This window comes from Eupeodes corollae, chromosome 1 (genome assembly GCF_945859685.1).
Source record: "Eupeodes corollae chromosome 1, idEupCoro1.1, whole genome shotgun sequence".
NCBI classification, from domain to species: Eukaryota; Metazoa; Arthropoda; class Insecta; order Diptera; family Syrphidae; genus Eupeodes; species Eupeodes corollae.
This window is the reverse complement of record NC_079147.1, coordinates 258302252-258319290: the sequence shown is the minus strand read 5'-3', so window position 1 is coordinate 258319290 and position 17039 is coordinate 258302252. Positions and strand designations below refer to the sequence as shown.

Here is a 17039-nt window from a genome sequence, read left to right as displayed (position 1 = left end):
GTAATAAGTATGTCGTTGGCGTCAAGATGCAAGTGGTTTCCTTCCCTATTTAAACTTTCGCAAAAGTTGTTCTTTTCTGCACTTTTTCTCAGAAACGCGGCCACTACTACGTGCTGGCAGACGAACCTTGTTGTTATCATCTTTACTAATACTACCTAAAAATCTAATATCAACTGGTTTCCCAAACCAAATTTTTCACTTTTTTCTTTTTAATTTGCTATTGTAAAAAAAAAAACAATCCACCAAATTTTAAGAGAGTTCCATGTTAATATTTGTATAGTAAATTTCATTTTAATTCGAAATATATATGTATATTTTGATTTATGAGATATGTTTGACGAAAAAGTTATCCGGAACGTGCACATGCACAAAAAAGACATCTCTTCAAAAACCTGTGATGAAACATGGAGAAATGTCAAAAACTTCAATTCGACAAATCAGATCGATTGCAATTAATTTCTGTAGGAAGTTGATAACAAATCAAATCCTTAACTTTGACACATATCTCTACACAGTTATAGTGCTGTTCGACAACTTTGAATCGTTTGTAGCGGTCCATCCTAGAGCTCAAACAAATATGAACAATTTCAAAATTGGTAAAACAATAAGCACAATTTTTTGAATTTGCAATATGCCATATTGTGTTAAGTTAAGATTGAACCATTTGACTAAATTTTTTGTTTGTTTTAATTGTTTAATAGATGGCATTCCTATTTCATGATTCCATTCTTTTTTTCAAAAACTAAAGCTTGTATCAAATCTTGGAGTTTTCAAACAAAAAATACATACATTATTGTCAGCTTACGATAGTAAAAATATTTTCTTTTGTTCCTTTCGATTCTTATTATTGTCGCCAACATCTTAACAAAAGACCTTCTGCTTCTCTTCTCTGAACAATTCCATTGTTTCCAAAGCAGTTATTGTTGAATCCCCTATTTGTATTATCAAATTTGCTGACCAAAAATCATAACATTTTTATAGATTATAGTAGTCTGCGTCTGAGTAGTGTCGGGGGGAGGGCTTGAATATTATTCAATATTTGATGTCTTTTTTTTGTTGATCTATCATAACAATGTTATGTATGTTAACAGAATTCGTATCACACAAACATAAGTGCTGGAAGTCTTAACTTTTAAATATTTGTGGTTGCTGTGGCATAAATCCTCCAAAAAATATTAATAAAAACACACTCAATGTTTTTTCTTTAAAAAATCTAAACGAACGAACACAACGATACAATTTTTGACGAATGGATTGATGTTTGCTAGAGGCAAGCAAGAAGCTTTTAGTTTTTGGGGTTGAGAGACCCCATAGAGCCAGACTTTGTGTGAATGAGGATTGAGGATGTGGAAGGCTTTTTTGTTGCAATGCTTTTTCTATTTTTCCCTTTTTTTTTTTACTTTTTGAAGGATGCTTGGGTCACCCACTGTGTGGAATGATTTATTGTGTGTGGATTATCAAATTGTGTGGATAATGTGACGGTAAACAAGCGATATGGGGATATGAACTTGGAGAATGTGTTCCAGTCTACAGCTCCAGCAGAAGGACACACACCAAAACCAAGACCAGGACCAAGACCATGATTGAAGCGAGTATAGTCCGCATCATTAGTTTTGGAACCCCCATCATGTCCATAGACGACGAAGACCATGTCACGATGGATGTGGTACCTAAATATACCCTCTCAAGGATGAGAATAGAAGAATAGATTTATGAAAATCTGTTAACCGTGCTTTTAGACTATCGAAGTCCTTAAGGAGTTCTTGTACCGTTCCTTTTTAGTTTATTTTTCTTCTTCTTCTTCTTTTTCTTATAATTCTGCCCTTTGAAAAACTCAAAAAGATTGATCGATGATGATGAGAGACGACCTGATGGACGATTGGGTGTCTATGTTCTTCTGCCTTTCAGCCTTTCGTGTCACATCAATATCTCAGCCACTTGAAACGGGCCGTGCCAATACCAGAAGTAGATAGGTATACCTAGAATACTTATAGAAACAAAACTTGGTGACAAGTTTTTGGCAGATATTTAATCAGCCTTCACGTAATCAATTTGTCCTTGCAACTTGCCTAAAGAATATATAGTTAGGTAGAGTATCCTCTTGCCTATCATGCGGTGATGTTTCCTAATGATTTCTAAGCCTGTATATATCCAATGGATGACATTTGAATTAATGATGACGTATTGATAAGAAAAATTGATTTGTAGGTACAACTTCTGTGAAAGAAACCGTTAATATAGGCTTACGGACATATTGTTTGTATTCAAAGGTTTTTCAGAGAAAGGACAATAAGGAAGAAGGATTCGTGTCGATTTTTTATATAAATTACACGCAAATTGTAAATAAAACGTTAGTAGTTCCTGTGGCACTATATATGGAGGAGTATATATGTAGGTTAATTAAAACCTTCTTAGTATATGTAAGCGAGTTAGCATTTTTTTTTTCATTTTTGTAAATATAAATATATAGACATATCGTGACGAAGTCAATTAGCCTTGAAGTCACATTGGACTTTTAACGTTTTTGTTGTTGTTGTTTTTTCTTTCTTATCATTATTTTAGGTGGTGGGTTGGTGCGGCTTTTCAAGGTAATGAGATAAACCATAATAATGAAGTGACGACTTACTTAGAAATTAATCGTAAAAATAATATAGTTGAATTTAGAGAAAAAAAGGTGATGGTTATTGGTTTACTTCCGTTTTCGTAATGACGTCATGAAAAATATATTAGTTAACTTCTATAATTTGGAAGAAAAATAATATGGACACGTTTTAACGGTATGTCAAGCTGAATAAAACCAATTAGTGATGGACTTGATTGTTTTAAGGTTAGTATACTTATACTATACGCAACATGTGCTAATTTTTGAAAAGGATTAAGAATATAATAAGGCAAATCAATTCAAACACATTTTTAACTCGAAAACGTTGTTTATCTGATATTTCGAAACAAACGTAGATGCAATTTTGTCGGCTTCTATATGTCACAGAATGAAATTTTTAAGGTTTTGTAGAAAAACGTACTCTTTATTAATTTCTAATACACATATCAATAGTTTAAAGCATTTATATTGCTTGTAATGTAGATCGCAGCAAGAAAATTATGAAAATAATTTTTTAAAAAGAGGCTGCATTTTCCATTCCGTCTGTTTCGAGTGTTTTGTTAAAAAAAGATGACAATTGAATAAAAATTGAAACTACAAATTTTTGAAAGAGATTTGTAGTCGAAAACCAATGTTTACCAACGTAATAGTATTTGCTTAGTGTTTTCATTTCTTATATAAACAAATACACTTTGGATAAATGAAAATAATTTGAAGTCAATGTCTTCTAAGTAAGTAATTCATTTATTTACAATAATTTATAAAATTGTAAACAATATTTTCTATTTAGATGCTATGCCGTCAGCCAAGCTGACAAAAAAAATTAAGAATATCTAAATTTATATATGTTTTGCATTTAGTAGTATTATGTTAATAATAATCTATACTTGTAAATAAAATATACTTAATGTTTTCCAATCATGCTCGTTTAGCATGTTTATAGTCTCTTGTAGGGTAAGAGTATTTTTCCCGGAAAAGTAGTGTCTTTAAGTTTGGAAAATTGGACAGATACCAATGAAATGGAAACAATCTTCTTTTGATTCTAAATTGCACAGCATACAGAATTACTTAAAACTACTATTATACGGACATCCATTTAAGTTGAGAGCTTCGCATCTTGCTTTAAATCCTTGAAATAATTTCTGGAACCAAGATTATAGCTGAGCTGACTGTAAATTACTCTACTAAATGAGGCTTGAGCTTCTTCTATCAGTGAACGCCTCATTATGTCCTCATGGTTTACATTGATGAAATCATCATCCAATCTCACTCCACACTTATTGCCAACAGATTGCATTCTTGCAAAATGCAAGCCACCAGTCCATGTTTCTCAGCTCATATAAAAGAAGTTTTTTCGAAAGTCTTGTGCTCTGTTGGTTGCTGCAGACTTTGAAGATGTAGTCAGCTTGAGTGTTAAATTGATATGGTAAAAAAACCATCCACTCAATTTTTTTGAGAGTCCTTTTTGAATCTTTCTGAATTAATATCTGTATAACAACATTTATTGGTAGTCGATATCTCTTATAGTTCTTGAGGTATGGACGTCGAAAAAACCTTCGCGAACGTACGAGTAAGTTTCCGGAACTTAAAGCCAACCCATCTGAATCTAACCGGAACAAGGTCAAACCAGCTAGAAAGACTTGAAACGGACATATTCGAAGCATTAAATTTTTGCATGACCAGAAATTACAGCAACAAATATTGCAAAGACCCAAAGGTAGTACAAATTTCTGGTCATTTGTAAAAAAGTGCCCAGGCTCGTTACGTTACGTAAGCTCGATTGATAAAGCCAATTTGCTTGCAGCACTGTTTTCTGCCAATTTGATGCTGCCAATAAGTGACATGACTCCGCCTGTACTTTAAAGCGTAAACGATGGTATGAGACGAATCTTCTTTCGCACTCGTTCAGTTACAAGAGTACTTAAAAATCTTGACATTCACAAATCCGCTGGCCGGGATAGTATCGTTAGCTTTTACATTTGTCCTATCATACAGGTCTCTTTCCGAGTGGATGGAAAACTGCATTTGTCCAGCCTGTCATTAAGAAAGGCGAATCCTCATCACGATCTTACTACCGTCTAATTGCACTTACGCCCCTTTTTTCTAAGGTCATGGAAACGCTGATCAATTTTCAGCTTAAAAATATCTTGAAGAACGGAAGGTTCTTAATGACCGGAAGAATGGCTTTCGTTGCAATAGGTCCACTGATGATCTCATGGTTTATCTCACCACACAGTGGAACAAATCTTTAACTTTGGAGAAAGTTAGATTATTGCACTTGATAATTCAAAAGTGTTTGATAGACTTTGGCATCAAGATGTCTTATCGAAAATGCGTTTATTTCGTATTGATGAATCCCGTTCAATTCAAGTAGTATTGGACGGGTTCAAATCAGAAATCCACAAAATAAACGCTGGTGTGCCCCAGGGCTCCGTTTTGTCTCTGACTCTCTTCCTTATATTCAAAAATGATCTTTTGTCCGAAATTTCAAACCCACTACATTGTTTCGCTGATTGACAGTACCCTCTGCTTTTGATATTCGTTTTTAGATTCTCATCCTTGTTCTTCGGATGTGGAGTACCAACGGCAGTGTATAATAAGCTCATTAAATTCTGATCTTGACAGCATTGTTCAATGGGGAATCAAAAACCGTGTAGAATTTAATGCTTCGAAAAATCAATGTTGTCTACTGTCACAAAAACGTAACTCTCCCCCACTGCCACTTTCCATGAGTGGTACTTGCATCGAGGAGACCGAACAGCTTTCAGTCCTAGGTATGTGCATTATAAACCACTTGTTTTGGAGTGATCACATATTTGACATGGCCAAAAATGCTGCTAAGGTTTTCTTCGAAGATGCAAGAAGTTTTTTACCCCTTCTGATCTGGCTGTAATCTATAAAGCCTATATACGTCCAAAACTAGAGTACCATTCACATATCTGGACTGGGCTCCTAAGCTACTTGAGTCTCCTAGACAGCTTTCAAAAGAGTGTTTTAAAAATGATAGGTGACCGTTGTCTAACTGAAACTTTTGTATCTCTCGAACACCGTCGCGTCATATAAGGTTTCATGCCTGTCATTATCTTATCGCTACTTTCATTCATTGCATTCCTCCCCTCAAACAATTCAACCGTAATACTCGTTCTTCCTGGAATGCTCATCAGTTTATCCTTGAGCCTAATTTTGGAATTACTGGAAAGTATAGATATTCTTTCTTTAGTGGTACTACACGAATGTGGAACGCTTTACGACACTCAACGTTTTCCACTCATTACAATGTGCAGACATTCAAAACCAATGTGCATCGGTATCTCCTTTCTAATCCTATCCTCCCTTCCTAAATGCTCGCACTGTAATCATTCATCATAAGGGTATTCATATCCCCTTGAGTGGGCGAATAATATAAAATTAAAAAAGAGGCTGGGACCCACACTGATAACTTCCCATCCCGTCTGTCTATTTGTCTTGCTTAAAAGTTTGTCTATATGTACTCGTATGAATTTTAAAAAAATGTGCTTATTATTTTTTAAAGTTTAAAGTCAATATCTACAATTTTTGAAAAGATATTTGAGTCGAAAATCAATTTTTACCAACTTTTGTTAATTTTTTTTTAAGTTTTTATTTTTTGTAAAAAAACTGTCAATTCGATTTTTCTCAACATTTTTCAGAATGTTAAAAACAATATTTCTTATAAGATAAAATAAGTTTGTAGCATAAATTTCAAGTTTTTGAAAAGATATTTGAATCGATATTCAATTTTTACCAACTTTGAGTAATGTTTTTTTTAGATTTTTATTTTTTTTATAAAAAAAACTGTCAATTTGATTTTTTTCAAAATTTTATCAGATGTCAAAAACATTATTTTTCGTTGCAAAAATTTTTGTTTAGATGAAATCGTATTTTAGTCATAAAATTTTGGATGTGACAATTTTTTTTTTCTTAGTTTTTTTGATTTATAAAAAAAACCGTTAAACGGATTTTTTTTTTAAATATACCTCTTTGATATCACGTTACAATATGTTATATAAAATTAATTTCAAGTCTCTAGCGTTTTTGGTTCGTAAGATATTTAGGGTTAACCAAAATGTTCACCTTTTTTTAAACTGCTATTGTAAAAAAACACCAACGCAATTTTCTAGAGAGCCCTTTCTGCATTTGTCTGCCTTTTTATATGTATACAAAATTTATTTGAAGTCGATATCTCTTCTGGTTCTTGAGCTATGGACGACGTAAAAAACGTCACGAACGTACGTACACACGCACGCGAGGACATCTTTCTAAAAAAATTTTATTTCGACTCTAGGGACCTTAAAACGTCGAGAAATGTCAAAATTTTCAATTTGACAAATCGGACCCATTACAATAACTTCCTTATGGGAAGTTAAAAAAATAAGTTCCGTTTTTTTTTGTTTGATTTTAAGAAAATATTAATTTTTCAAAAAATGTTCTTTAAAAAAATTAAAAATTTTATATATATTATGGTTTTCTTGAAAAATTGAATTTACAAATTTGAAGACATAATTATTTAGCAGGTATATTTTAAAATCTTAAAATAATGTAGACTAATTCAAACAGGCTCTTTAGATACAGGAATATTTTTCCAGTCCCGCTTTTTAATTTTCTTACGAGTATGCCATTAGAACTTTAAATGACTTCTTAAAAATTATGATGCTGGAAATAAAACTTTAACTTTTCTTTCAATTTATGGACAAATGGGATAAATTTGTTAAGGTATTCAATATTTTTCTTATTACGCTTTGTGCTTTGGTTGCCTGAAAATATGCAACAATTTGACACCTATGAAGATTTTTTTCTGAGTAAGACTTTTTAGGAGTGACATAAGTACATTTTTATATTATTATGAAAAAATCGTTTATTCTCTTACTTCTTGTGATTTTTGTTGACAATAGACAATTTTTCTTTAATATAGAAGATGCGATGTTGTTAAAAAAGCTACATTATTAATATGAAATATATAACTTTACCCTGATAACTCAAAATTCATTCAAGCTATAATATACCAATATAAACTTTAACATTAACTCAATTCATATGTTATATCGCCCTAATAACTAAAATATATGATGTCGTTAAGGTTCATCCCAATACTCGAGTATAAGTTAGGTAGAGTCTTTTATTTCACCATCATCAGAGCAACATTTAAATGCGTTTTCGATAGAGTCATATAAACAACATATTAATAATGTCAGATAAACTACTATACAAGAGGTCTTGAGTGATTCCTCACACCTTGGCACAATTCTATCACCCCAACCTACAGTACACCTACAATTTTTGGTCCCCCAAAAAAAGCCATAACATAAATGAAGGAGAATGCATTAAGAAAACAAGCTCCAAGGGCCATCATATACTATATACACCCAACTCATAGCTGCCATGATGATATATTACATAACCAACAAAAAAGAAAGTACACACATGGGACGCCACAAAAAATAATCACAAAAAATAGTCCTCTCCTCTCTACCTCTCCCCGGCTAAGTACTCCACAGGGACACACCGGATATACGTATAAAAAGCCCAATATTATCGTCGTCGGTTCTCTTGTAGCCTCCGACATGCTGACGCTGCTTCTGCTATGCTCCTGTTTCGGATTCCCAAAGACATCGCGGTGCAAAGTTTTACATTCAAGGTTCCTTATACGACAAAAGGCCATGATGCCGATGACGATGGCGACAAGTGTAGCATTCTCTGCTCGCTCATTCTGGGTGTTATCAACAGAAATGTTAGTACATTATCCTTAAGATCCGCGTGCGTTTAAAAGGACACCGACGAAAAGAAAAAAAAAATGGGAAGAAAACGCACAAAAAAGCCAAAGTTACGATAACGACAGTGGGGGATTTGGTAAGTGTATAAGATTTGAGAGGAGAAATTCCTTTAGCCGCACATCAATTCATCCACCCCCCTCCCTCACTCCCCATTATGTCCTTACATTTTGTTGTTGTTGTTGTATTATTTTTTGGTTGGCCATATTTTTTGGAATTGTTCCTTGGATTAGTTTCCTTGTTGCTCCCTTAGTGCCAAAAGACTGGGTCTGGGTCGTGGACTCTGGGTATGAGAGATCCCAAAGTGCTAAGTAATGTTCTTAATGGATGCGCGTATGGAAATTATTCCCAAGCAACAACGCAACTACATTCCCAACGGACTAACAAAGTGATATCCTTGTGATTTTCTATAGGTATACCTATATACCACGTACATGATGTGGTGATGGTGAGGAGGAGGTGAGGGGGGTGGTTGGGTTGAATTTATACGAACGACACGCATCAAAAATGTCTTTGTTTAGGTTGTGACATTTTATTATTTTATTTTGTTTTTTTATTATTTGTTTATAAATTCGAGAAAACAATTTAAATCCTTTAGCTTTAGGGTAAAAACCTTCAGAGAAAGGAAAAAAAAGTCCTTGACATGTCCAAATACCTATACCTAGAGTGAAATGAAATTTCTCCATCCGCACATACCCTTGGTATACGGAGACAGAGAAAGTCAAAAGTCTTTAGCCGTTGGTTGATGGTAAAAGTCCATAAGGACATCACAGGGGATAGCTGCACTTTTTATTATTTTTATTGGTCGCTAGGAATCCCTTTGAGGTATACCTACTACAATACACTTTCTATACATAACATATACCTACTTTAAGGGAAGTTATATCATACCTACGGTGTTGTGTTTGAATATCCCTGTTTTTGAACAAATATTGTTTTTACTTATTTTGGAATGACTGCAGGGCAAGGACATCCCTATATTATTTGCTTTTTGCATAAACGAAGACACGACACACACAAAACGGGGATAGACTGTAGTTCGCGTTGTCTTGATAACACAGGTATACTCGTATACCTTTTATTCTAAGGATATTCTTTTAGATACAACCTGGTGTATTTCTATTTATGCATTTGTCGTGTATCTTTGTGTGGTGTATCGATAGTCTTCCTCGTAATTTCATGTCTTTAGGGGAAGATATTATTTTTGCGGGTAGATACGATGGGATACGATACGATACCTAGTAAAATGTTTTTATATGCGAAAAAGTTCAACTTTGACATTGATGCTTATCCCACTTATCCTGTATTTGGTTATTAAACTTTTGAAATCCTTATATTGGGAGTTGTCATGTTGACCTTTTGATTGTGTCGTTATCCTTTGCAAAAAAAAAATAGAGAGAGAGGAGGAATTTTTGTTTTTTTTTTATTATTTTTATTTACTTTGAAACAGGTTCGCATTATTAAAAGTAAAGAGGATTTCAAGAAGAAAATCAGAAGTAGCTAGATGATGTGCGCTCTATGGACTTTATAAAGTAAAAGAAGCTCTTTTTAAGTCAAGGGTAACTTTTGTATTTCTACATGTTTTTTATAGAGCAGTTGGGGTTCTTCAAAAAATTTGGTACTAGGATTTGTCGCTAAGATTTTCGTGGTAGATATATACTTATCTATTGTTCGTTAAAAATCTTCCAAAAGGAGATATGAAGAATGATAAAGTTTAAAGACTTATTTGTTTTTTTTTTTTAAGTACCGGAATAAGGAGTTGTTATTTACTAAACTCTATAAAAAATCAAATTTGTTGTTTGTCTTTTGCTTCTAACGATTATTCGCAGAGTAGAATTCAGTGGTTCTGGGAGAGATGGCGTATCGGGAGACATACGACACTCAACCAAATTTCTACTTCTGGTCATTTCATTTGCTCGTTAAATATTCAACCAAAATTGAAGAGCAAAAAATTTGGGTATATGTAAAGGAATTTGTTACCATGTATTAAGTTTTTAGCTTTGTAAAAAAATCCATGAAAAAAGATGTTTTCTCCAGTTTCAGAGTTTTGTTTTGGTTAATACGTGTTGTAAGCACACATTGATGTACGAACTTAAATACTGGGACTTTTAAGTCCGTGAAGTCCCCTCACTGTTAAGAGGCCACCATATCTGTCATCGCTTGCGATTTTTGCAAATAAATGTACATGTCTCAGCTGAAGCTGATTTTTCCTCAACCGTGAGTCCAATTCACTGTCACTTTTTTGTCGTATCATAGAATGTATGGATTCCTGGTCCGTTCTTGCATGGAGTTCAACATTGGATATTTGGTTTTGCAAGAACATACTCTAGCAGGGCCGGATTAAGAGGTCCAGAGGCCTCGGGAAAATAAAGTAAACCATTCTTTTCACTCTTGTTTTTCAATAAATAATTTATTGTGAAACCAAGTAGATGCCTTTAGTATTGAACAAACGCATATAAAAATTAATATAAGTAAACGGAACAAAATGAATTTTCTAAAATTTAAGAGTTAACGAAGGGTAACTTTTGAGTTTTTTTCGCCTTAAAATCGTTGATGATTTCATTTAAATCCAGTTCTCTAAGTAAATCGCTTTCAATGCTCAGGAGAGAAAGCTTCGAAAGACGGCTTTGTCAAATCGTGATTCGAAGCCTATTTTTATAATTTTCATTTTTGAAAATGAGTGATCCTAAGTGCAATTTGTTACCATAAAAACCAAATACATTCTCAATGAAATTTCGAGGTTTGGGAATGTAGCTCTGAAATTTTGATTTTCGAGAATTTGGTAGTAAAATAGTTCCGGCGATTGATCTTTTCCTTTTCCTTTTTGTATGAGTCAATCAAAGACACAAATTGAACCAACTCATTACCAAGACTAGGCTCTAAATCATGCGGATACACGTTCATCAATACCTCTGTTGCAGCGTGCAAATTTTAAGCATCTATCTTCTCGATGTGATTCAGAAATCGAAATCTCAAACGCACAGCCTATAGAGAAACGTATACCTCAATCACTGGGATAAAGGCGGATACTTTGTATTTTTCCTTGGGTGACAGATTTGCGTCTTGTGGTTTCCCGTAATTGAGCGGACTCAACCTCACATTTCTCGTTCTTTTGCGTTCTTAAAAAAGATTGGACATAATTATCAGTAGGGGATGTTTTTTTGGTTGCTTCCTCGTATTTATTACAATCATTTCAAGAATCATTTTGGGGTCTTACAATCATCTTGGCTATAGCGTTGAAACGCTCCAAGATATAGTTTAAAAGTGTTGCAAACAAAGCAGTTTCGAGACCACTCATCTTCTGTAGAAGGTGCGTTGCCTTATTCCTTAAGATGTCTTTTTGCTCTTTATTGAAAGATATGCTGGTTAGAGCTTTGCCGATTTGCAGCATTCGTAACTTCATCTAGACAAGGCCAACGAGTGTCACTGAGCTTTTTCAAGACTTAAAATTGGCCGCTTTTCTTCTCCGGTAATTTCTCAATCAGAATTCGGTGCCACTCTGTACTGGCTGTGAAAAAAGTGTACAAATTTTGCTCGAAATCAAGGAATTAAACAGCCGATGGACAAATTACCAATTAATGAATAATAATTGATTTTTCCAAGAATTGAAGAACACCGAGTCTTCATATACAGCAATTAATTTATGTGTGCATATATATAAGAAGTAGCCCCCACACAGCCATGTGGGTACTCTCTAAAGATGGGTAGTGAATTGGAAGTGCTTCTCATCAGGGCCATTTGAGAGCTTTATATTTCACAACTTCCCTGATTAGAGTGAACATATAAAGATCAATGATTTCTGTTATTTAAGATTAATATAATTAAATAATCATGCCTGTAGCAAACAAAAAATACTTATCAAAGGAAAAGATGTTTACTAGTGTTAATTAGTTTGAATTTAAAACAAACATTTTTCGAAGTCTCTATTGTGGGGCCCCCCATTTGTCCCGTTCCGTCCCGGTTGCCCTCCCCTCAATCTGGCCCTGTACTCTAGATCTTTTGAAGACATCTACGGTACTTGAATTGCTTCTAAATATTTTAAAAAACATTCATAGTTCAAACTTTGGTTTTCTGACACATCTCTTTGTGTCCCGTTAAGTACACACAAAGACAAAATTCTTCATATATATTAAAAATTTTATTTCATCTCTACTGGTTGTCTATACAAAAAATTTGACTTGAACTGATGGGTTCAAGGCTGATTTTTTTTAGTTTCTGACGAATTCACCCTAAGCCCCACGATATCTTCTTCTCTTTTCATCTTTTTGTTGTTAGATCCATCAGAGGATCCAGTTGTTTGAGGTGCCATTGCAGAATCTATGAATTTATCTATTTCCATTAAAAAAGCTCCGTGCAACAACCTTGACAACGATCGCTGATTCGGAATCAATCAATCAAAGAATACATTGATTGATATTTAACGATCGATGATGATCGGCCAGGTCCACTGCGGAGTATTGCTTGTTCATAGTAAAGTGTGTCTCTATAGCATATTTGATTATTATTGACCAAGCACGACGAAGTTGCTTTTATCTTTATTCCACCCAATAATCTAAAATATTACCAAACCGTATAAATTAAAAATTAACAAAAGAGGCAGGGATGCGACCCACACTAATAACTTCCCATCCTGTCTGTCGATATGTCTTTCTTAAAAGGTTAGTAGGTTATTGAGTTTTGTTAAAAAGTCGTCAGTTGAATTGTTTTAAAAAATAAAAAAAAAATATCAACAATATTTTGCGTATAGTAAAAGCGTTTGATTTCAAAATCTAGAATTTGTTTAAGGAGATTTTTAGTCCAAAATCAATTTTTACCAATTTTAGTAGCATTTCCTAAAAGCTTTTATTTCTTATATAAACAAATACAAATTGGATGAATGAAATTAATTTGAAGTCAATATCTTTTATTGTTCACAAGATATCGGCAACCGAAAATCAAATTTTATCAAAATTTCGCATTTTTTTTGTGGATTTTATTTTTTAATGAAAAAATCATCAAATAAGTTTCGAACCAATATTTTTAATTTTTAAAGAGATATTTGAGTCGACAATCGATTTTTACGAACTTTTAGTAATGTTTTGTTTAGGTTTGAATTTTTTGTAACAAAAACTGTGAATTCGATTTTTATTAAAATTTGACTGAATGTTGACAACAATATGGTTTATAAAATAAAATTGATTTCAAGCCAATGTCACAAAATTTTGAAAAGATATTTTAGTCGAAAGTCTGTTCTTATCAACTTTTAGTTATGCTTTTTTTAAGTTTTTATTTTTTATAAGAAAATTACAAGTCTTTCTGAAGAATTCCCGCCAAGATGTTATCAGTTAGATTAACTAACGAAAAAAGACGAGTTTGTCAGAATTTCTTTCAAATCCAGGTTTTCTTTATAATAATCAGATAAAGATCTTCCTTTGAACTCAAACATCCGTTCCCATATTCATTCCTTTAACTATTACTTAAATTTTGTAAGAAATTCCAATTGAACTGCAATAATAATCATTAGTTAGATGTCTACATTGTGGTGTTCTTATTATTCAATTATTTTCTCGAGAGCAACTGATAATTTATCCAAAAGTTCCCACACACATGTGCCTGTCCATCTAGTGTGTACAAGTCCATCCATCGCCGCAATATGGGAAAATTTCCTTCAGAAAATTAGCACCTCCATATTATTCCTGCCTACCACTGAGCATCTATATACATATAGGTATGTTTATACTTATGTAGATTTGCAACTCCATCATCCTCGGTATGGTATATGGTTTTTCTTATGGTGATTTACCAGTTTGACAATCGGCCTCCAAAGATCGCACACATGCTGCATAGAATGCAAAACGTACAACATGCTGTCGACATCATTATATCATCGACTTATTACCATCTTCGTCTTGCCTCTTCGTCGACTGCGAAATCTCACCTTACAGCTAGAGACGTCTCCAATCATCGGAGTCTCTCCTTTACCTCGCGTCTATGTCCAGTCCATTCATCTCGCGTTTGATGCCTAACGAGGTACAAATCACCATTGTGCGCACACTCTCCGATCAGCCAGAGAGTCGCGTCCTACTTTGGTTCCGCATTCGGAACCGTTTGATGGATGAGAACGCACCGCTTTCTTGCAACAAAGATGTGCTATGTGCATCATTCCGACAACCACTGGCCGAACGATAGAGGGGGCGCGAGGGCCACAAGGGCAGATATAGCGAGAAAAAGAATTTCGCGCCTACATCATCGTCGTGGTCGCTACATCTACCTATCCATCGTCACTATATCGGAAGTTAAGATCGCGTTGCCGTTTTCGCCATCAGAGTCCCAAGTCCATCCACCAGCCAGCCAACAGAATCTAACACACCTTACCAGGGGAACACGCGGAGGCGACGGCAGCAGTGAATACGAAGAACCACCAACGAACTTGAAATGATGATTGGACCATTGGGAGTGAGTTATTTGTGCCGGCAGCTGGGACAGCAGGAGCCACCAGAGCCATCATCAACAACAATTCCAAAAGACGCAAGCAGGAACCATGGATAGAGGAAAAATCACCGTTATGAGGTGATATGCTGCGAATTGGGCGAAGAATCTTGGATACTGATTTTGTAAAGAATAAACTCTTGGCATCGTATAAACCTACCTACTCCAGCACCAGCACCAGCCAGCACGGTCATGGTCGCTTAAGTGGGATAATGATAAGTGGGTAACACTTTTTGTGGAATTTGTGAATTGTGAGTTGTGCCATTGGGTATTATTGGAACCATCATGGTCGAAACACCAAACCGAGACTGGACCATCAAATCATCTTAACTTGGTAAGAAGATTGAACTGTGATGTGGCGGCATGTACTTCTATAGGAAGTACTCGTATATATAAAGGTGGGCACTTGTATCTACTTGAAGTGATTTGGTGTGAATTTGGAGCGTGGATAATTTAGGAGTGCTGCATACTCGACTCAAGACTCAACTCGACATAGTAAGGTGGAGTTCTTAGAATGCAAAGTGATTGACAGGCGAAGAGTTTTCATCACTTTTGGCGGAAAAACATCCTGACCTGATGATGAAGAGAATAATAATTTATGTTGTGAGATTGGGTTTAATGCTGATTTAGATTGTTTTTATTGGACAAAAGAATTTGACAGTTTCTGTAACAGTACATGGGGTATAGTAACGTAACAGTTAAATTTATCTTGATAAAAGGGCGTGTTAAAGGTTAATATGTCAAAAGAACTAACTTTGATTGTCTTTTGTAAAACGTACCGATGACATAGAACCTAAAGCTTTTGTTGTCCGTTAATAACTTTTACAATTCGGCTAACTCGAATAAATAAATTTAACCAACAAAAATTTAATCAAAAATAAGGAAGTAAGACTATTAAGGTGTTTTAACTTATGTTGTTGTCTCTGTCCGGTTCATCAAACTCAATTCGATTACAAAAATAAATTAAAACAATTCTTCAATACGTTTTATTTGTCATCAGTATAACCCCTAACCTAATTATACGCAAACGATGTGGGCTTACTTAACGTTCTAAATTTTAACCTTGAAATAACATAACAATACTCAATTTTTGTATTAAATAGATGCTTTAAAACGATATTAACTTTTAATGTATTTCCATTCGTAGACCTTGGCAAAATATATAAAATAGACAGGCATACTCGCTGAGAGCTACATAGTTCTATGGCCATCCGTGACATTGATATTAAAATGTTCATGTGATAGCAAATTTTCAACGGTCTTGTGGCGCAATGGATAACGCGTCTGACTACGGATCAGAAGATTCCAGGTTCGACTCCTGGCAAGATCGAATATGTTTTTATTTTTAATTATTTTACTGCTGGGATTTGACCCCCACTTATAACTCCCCATCCTTACCCGTCTGACGATATTTCTTAAATTTAATAATAATATTTCGTGTGAGATATAAGTTTTAAAGTCATTGTATTTCTTTGTTTTTGGTCAAAAATAATTCTTTAGTTTTTTGTTGTTTTAGTAGGTTTTCCTGTTTGTAAAAGAAAAGATGTCAATTGAATTTTACTACAGATTTAATATATAAAGAGCGCAAGAGTGGCTTAATGACAAGACTCAAAAACTTGTACAGACGACTTACAGACCCACATGACTTGGAGGTTAGGACACTGAAGTCGTACATGCTATCAACTAAGAAGTACTGGGACCGAAAAATCCGGTCAGTTAATTCGAGTGACCCTAGTATGTTCCCTAAAATCAACAAAATATTCAGGAAAAAGAACGACAATGACCTTCCCACTCTGAAACTCCAAAGAACCGAAGAGAACAAAGACGTACTCAGGACAGCGCAAATAGATCCAGAAGAAGCCATCTTTGACGATGAATTTTACATAATTGAAGATCCGAAGGAAAAAGTGGAGGCAGTTGGAGCTGCTTTCCAGCAAGTGTTGAAGGTGAATGTTAGCATTCGCCCCAACCACGACCTGGAAAACAGAGCCCTACTTAATCACTTTTACCTTCGAAATGATATGACACATTGGCAATCTGAGAACCGCGGTTTCATGCGGTTCAATGACGATTCCTTGGCAAATGCCATAATCGCCGAGCAAACGGGACCAAAACCCTTGTTAGTGACGAAGGTTGAGCTTCAGCTCATCTTCAATTCAATAAAAAACAAAAAGTCAGCAGGT

At 34.5% G+C, this 17039-nt stretch overlaps 1 non-coding gene across 1 annotated transcript; it reads left to right on the top strand.

The window, feature by feature from the left end:
- Window positions 1-16113: 16113 nt before the first annotated feature.
- On the top strand, window positions 16114-16186 carry Trnar-acg (transfer RNA arginine (anticodon ACG)). The gene has a single exon. It is a non-coding gene; the product is annotated as a tRNA-Arg (tRNA).
- The last annotated feature ends 853 nt before the right edge of the window (window positions 16187-17039 follow it).